Source organism: Neophocaena asiaeorientalis, unplaced genomic scaffold (genome assembly GCF_003031525.2).
Source record: "Neophocaena asiaeorientalis asiaeorientalis breed wild unplaced genomic scaffold, Neophocaena_asiaeorientalis_V1.1 scaffold70, whole genome shotgun sequence".
NCBI lineage: Eukaryota > Metazoa > Chordata > Mammalia > Artiodactyla > Phocoenidae > Neophocaena > Neophocaena asiaeorientalis.
The window spans coordinates 11,029,116-11,034,490 of record NW_020175410.1 but is presented as its reverse complement, the minus strand read 5'-3'; the positions used below and the strand labels follow the sequence as shown (position 1 = coordinate 11,034,490).

Here is a 5,375-nt window from a genome sequence, read left to right as displayed (position 1 = left end):
GTAAAGTGGGATTTTGCTACATATAGTATATTTATATAACCCATTTTTTAAATGAATATGAAAAAGACTTTGATGTTTTTCCTGATTACTAAAAAAATGCTCAATAAAAATGTAAATAATATAGAATATATGCAAAGAAGAAAGTACAATTCACTTTAGGCCTCATCACTCAGAAAAAAATGATGTCTTATAAATTTCCTAACGGGTATGACATCACAAGTTTTTCCCAAAGTACCTTAACAAAATAGAGTATCTGATTCTGTCCTTCAGATCCAATCTTGCAACTTAGTATAGTACAAATGTTGTTTTAAAGTAATAGGAGGCTTTTCTCTTAGGCCTAATGGGGTGTCTGCATCTGGGTCAAGTCACTGACACATGCCTGAAGGTGGCTCTTGGCTTTGTAAGTTCACAAAGTTAATATTATAATTAACTGTTATCTGAGAGTCAAATTCAAAAGACTAAAACTTACAAGATGCAAACTCCTATCTAGAATGCCATACATGCTCTCGCCTTTACACCTGCTGGAACCCTCTGCCTGGAACTCTCTCCAATTACTTATATGGCTCTCTCTTCATTCAGATCTCTACTAAATTGTTCTCATATCCAAGGCCTTTCCTGACTATCCTTTTCAAAATAGCATACCTCACTCCCTGACACCGTGAATCCCCTCTTTTATGTTTCTTCTCGGCACTTACCATTATCTGATATTATATTAAGCATTTAGATTTTAGAATATTAGTCAGGGTTTCTTTGTTTTGTTCACTCACGTCTGGCACACAGTATATGCCACAGTATATGCTCAGTCAATTTTTGTAGAATAAATGAAGTGTTCCCAAACGTGTCACAACAAGTTAATCGCACCTTTTGCTCCTTCTCTACCTCTAGAAAAATATCTTTGGGAAATGTGATCAAGAGCAGGAGGTATTATATCACCATAAGGGTATCACCATGGAGCATGTACTTACCAATAAAATACAGTTTTATTCTATTGGTGTGATTTTAGAGACACCTTCATCAATCAGTTACCAATTTGAGGCTCATGAGGTTAGAAAGGTTCTTGGAGCTCTTTTTAATATTTCAGAAAGTTTAATAAAACCCATGCGGTTATCCTTAATAAGACTGTGGGGGGAAAATGAAAATAGATAATCCAGAGGTTACAAAACTTTCTCAGGTCACACTGATTTAGTAATTTTTGTGATCTTATAATACTATCATATTACTGCTAATAAATCATTTGAAAAATGGATTAACATTGACCAAAAAATAGTAATAATATGGGCAGAACAAACTGTTTATTGTTTAATGTATATGAAGCTTATTTGGTAGACAAAATCTTTTAAAGACTCCACTGACACTGGGTAGGAGCAGATGAAATAAATTTAGCCTGATTAGTGAAGCATTTACAAACTTACTTTAGAGAGAGAGGAAGGGTGGAGGTCCTACCTCTGCAGAAGACTGCCTTATTGTATTATGTGATGATTTTGATGAGGAGCACGGTCAAAGGGTGACATTTTTTTTCTCCTCCTCCTAGTCTTTGGATTCCAGACTCCTATACACATAAACCAACCTCTGCAGCGGGTGCTTGAAGGTCTAGAGATGGTTTGAAGCAATAATTAGTTTCCTATAGTGCAAGTTCGGGGCTTTGCTTATTTTCATTAATAAGACTGGATTACAAAAAAAATAGCTTGTCATGTCAATCGCAAACTCCCTAAAATGGATAACCAACAAGGACCTACTGTATAGCACAGGGAACTCTGTTCAATATTATGTAACAACCTAAATGGGAAAAGAATTTGAAAAAGAATAGATACATGTATATGTATAACTGAATCATTTTGCTGTATACCTGAAACTAACACAACATTGTTAATCACCTATGCTCCAATATAAAATAAAAAGTTAAAAAAGGAAGATAGCTTATGCTTTCCTTCTCATTTGGTGATAAAGATTACAGCAGAAATGAATGAAATAGAGAATAGGAAAAACAATAGAGAAAAATCAATGAAATAAAAAATTGGTTCTTTGATAAATTAACAAAATTGGCAAAAATTAGCCTTGATTGACCAAGGGAAAAAGAGGACTCAACTTATTAAAGTCAGAAATGAAAGTGGGGACATCACTACCAACTTTACAGAAACAAAAAAAGATTAAAAGGAAATAATATGGACAATTATATGCCAATAAATTAGATAAGTTAGATTAAATGGACCAATTCCTACAAAGGCACAAACTACCAAAACTGACTCAGTAAGAAATACAAAATCTTAATAGACCTGTAACAAAAGATAAATAAAGAAATAAATTTAGTTGGTAACCAAAAAAACTATACACAAAGAAAAGTCCAGGCCTAGACAGTTTTACTGGTGAATTTAACCAAACATTTAAAGAATTAATGCCAATTCTTTATAAACTCTTCCAAAAAATAGAAGAGGAGTGAACAAGTTCAACTCATTTTATGAGACCACTTTTATGCTGATACCAAATCCAGAAAAAGACATCAGAAGAAAGGAAAACTATGGACTAATATCTCTTTTGAATATAGATGCAAGTCCTCAACAAGATACAGCAAACCAAATCTGACAACATATTAAAAGGATTATATACCTTGACCAAGTGGGATTAATGCAAAGTTGGTTTTTACATCTGAAAATTAATTAATGTAATATGTAATATTAATAAAGAACAAAGCACCACATGATCATCTTAGTAGATGAAGCAAACCCATTTGACATAATCCAATACCCTTTCATGATAAAGGCACTTTAAGAAATAGAAGGGAACTTTCTCAATCCAATAAAGAGCTTCAGAGAAAAGTCCACAGCTAATATCACACTTGTTGATGAAAGACTGAAGACTTTTCGCCTAAAGTCAGGAACAAGACAAAGATGTCTGCTCTCATCACTTCTAGTGTACATTGTGCTGGGGATTCTAGCCAGTGCATTTAACCAAGAAAATGAAATTAAAAGGCTTCAGGATTGGAAAGGAAGAAGTAAAACTGTTTCTATTCACAGATAACGTCATCTTGTATTTAGAAAATCCTAAGCAATCCACTAAAAACTATTAGAAGTGATAAATTCAGAAAGATTACAGGTTATAATATTAATATACAAAAATCAATTGTAGATAGGGGTAGGGGATTAATAGGTACAAACTACTATGTATAAAACAAACTATAAAGATATATTGTACAGCAGAGGGAATATAGCCAATATTTTATAATAACTTTAAATGGAGTATAATCTATGAAAATTTTAAATCACCATGTTGTACACCTGAAACTAATATAACATTATAAATCAACTATACCTCATTTAAAAGCATTAATTGTAATTCTATACACAAGCAATGAATAATCTTAAAATGACATGAAGAAATTTATTTACAATAGCTTAAAAAAGAATAAAATATGATAAATTTTACAAAAGAACTGTAAAACTTATACTCTGCTATCTGTAAAGCATTGTTAAAAATAATTAATGAACATGAAAATAAATGGAAAGACATTTTATGTGCATGTGTCAGGAGACAATGTTGGTAAAATGGCAACACTCCCCCAATTGATCTACAGATTCGATGTAATCCTTATCAAACTTACACTTGGTTTCTTTGCAAAAATTGACAAGCTGATCATAAAATTCATATGGAGATTTGAGAAAGCTAGAAGAGTCAAAATAATCTTGGAAAAGAAGAACAAAGTTGTAAGTTGAAGGACTTACACTTCCCAATTTCAAAACTTACTGTAAAGCTACAATAATCAAGACAGTGTGGCAGTGGCATAAGGACAGACATATAGATCAATAGAGTAGAATTAAGGGTCCAGAAATAAACCCTCCATTTATAGTCAATCGACTTTTGACAAAGGTACCAAAAAAAATTAAGTGGGGGAAAGAATAGTCTTTTCAATAAATGATACTGGGACAACTGAATATCTGCATGCAAAAAAAAAAAAAAAGAAGTTGGACCTATACTTCACATCATATACAAAAATTAAGTAAAAGTGCATCATAGACCTAAATGTAAGAGCTAAAAATATAACACTCTTAGAAGAAAATGTGGGCATAGATCTGTAACCTTGGATTTGGCAATGGTTTTTGAAATATAAAAACAGAAGTACAAGGAACAAAAGAAAAAATGGACTAATTGGACTTTATCAAAACTAAAACTTTTGTACTGCAAGAAACATAATCAAAAAAGTGAAAAGACATCCCAGTGAATGGGAGAAAATATTTGCAAATCATAAATCTAATAAGGGACTTGCATCTAGAATACCTAAAGGACTCTTACAACTCAAAAATAAAAAGACAAATAATCTAATTTTAAAAATCACAAAGGGTCTGAATAGACATGTCTCTAAAAAAGATATACAAATGGTAAATCAAAACCATACATAATGGGATACCACTTCATATATATATATATATATATATATATAATAAAAATATGGGTAAGTTCTTGCTTGGGAGGCACATATACTAAAGTTGGAATGACACAGAGAAGATTAGCATTGCCCCTGTGCAGGGATGACACGAATTTATGAAGAGTAAGTATTGGAGAGAATATGGAGAAATTAGAACCCCCATATGCTGCTGTTAGGAATGTAAAATTGTACGCTTTGGAAAACAACCTGGAAATTCCTCAAAAGGTAAACATATAGTCACCCTATGACCCAGCAACTCCATTCCTACACCCAAGAAAACATATGTTCACCAAAAAATGTTGTCCATGAAAGATCAGAGCAGCATTCTTCATAATATCCAAAGAATAGAAATAACCCAAATGCCCATCAGCTGATGAATGGATAAATAATAAGTGGTATAGCCACACAATGGAATATTATTTGGCAATAAAAAGGAATAAAGTACTGACACATGCTACAAAAGAGATGAATCTTGAAAATATATTAAGCAAAAGAGGCCATAAACAAAAGACCACATATTGTTTGATTGATATGAAATGTCCAGAAAAAATTCATACAGACAGAAGTAAATCAGTGGTTATCTAGGGCTGGGAGTGTTTGGGAAGTGATACCTAAAGAGAACATGGTTTCTTTTGGAGTGATGAAAATGTTCTAAAATTTATTGTGCTGTTGTTCACACAGCTCTGAGAATATACTAAAAACCATTGAATTGTACACTTTAAATGAGTGAATTGTGTGGTATGTGAATTATATTTTGATAAACCTGCTACAAAAAAAGTTAATAATATATTAACTGTAGACTACACTCATTGAAGAAGAAATTAATGAATTGAAAGACAGACCTGAGAAAATCACTCTGAATGCAACACAGAAACAGAAAACATGAAAGAGATATATTGTTTGAGAATCTCTGTCATATATCTTAGTGGAGTGCCAGAAAGAGAATATAAAGAATAAA

The 5,375-nt window shown here is 32.2% G+C and overlaps 1 pseudogene; it reads left to right on the top strand.

The window, feature by feature from the left end:
• Positions 1-4,448: 4,448 nt before the first annotated feature.
• LOC112414599 (uncharacterized) lies at positions 4,449-4,549 on the top strand (annotated as a pseudogene).
• Positions 4,550-5,375: the final 826 nt, after the last annotated feature.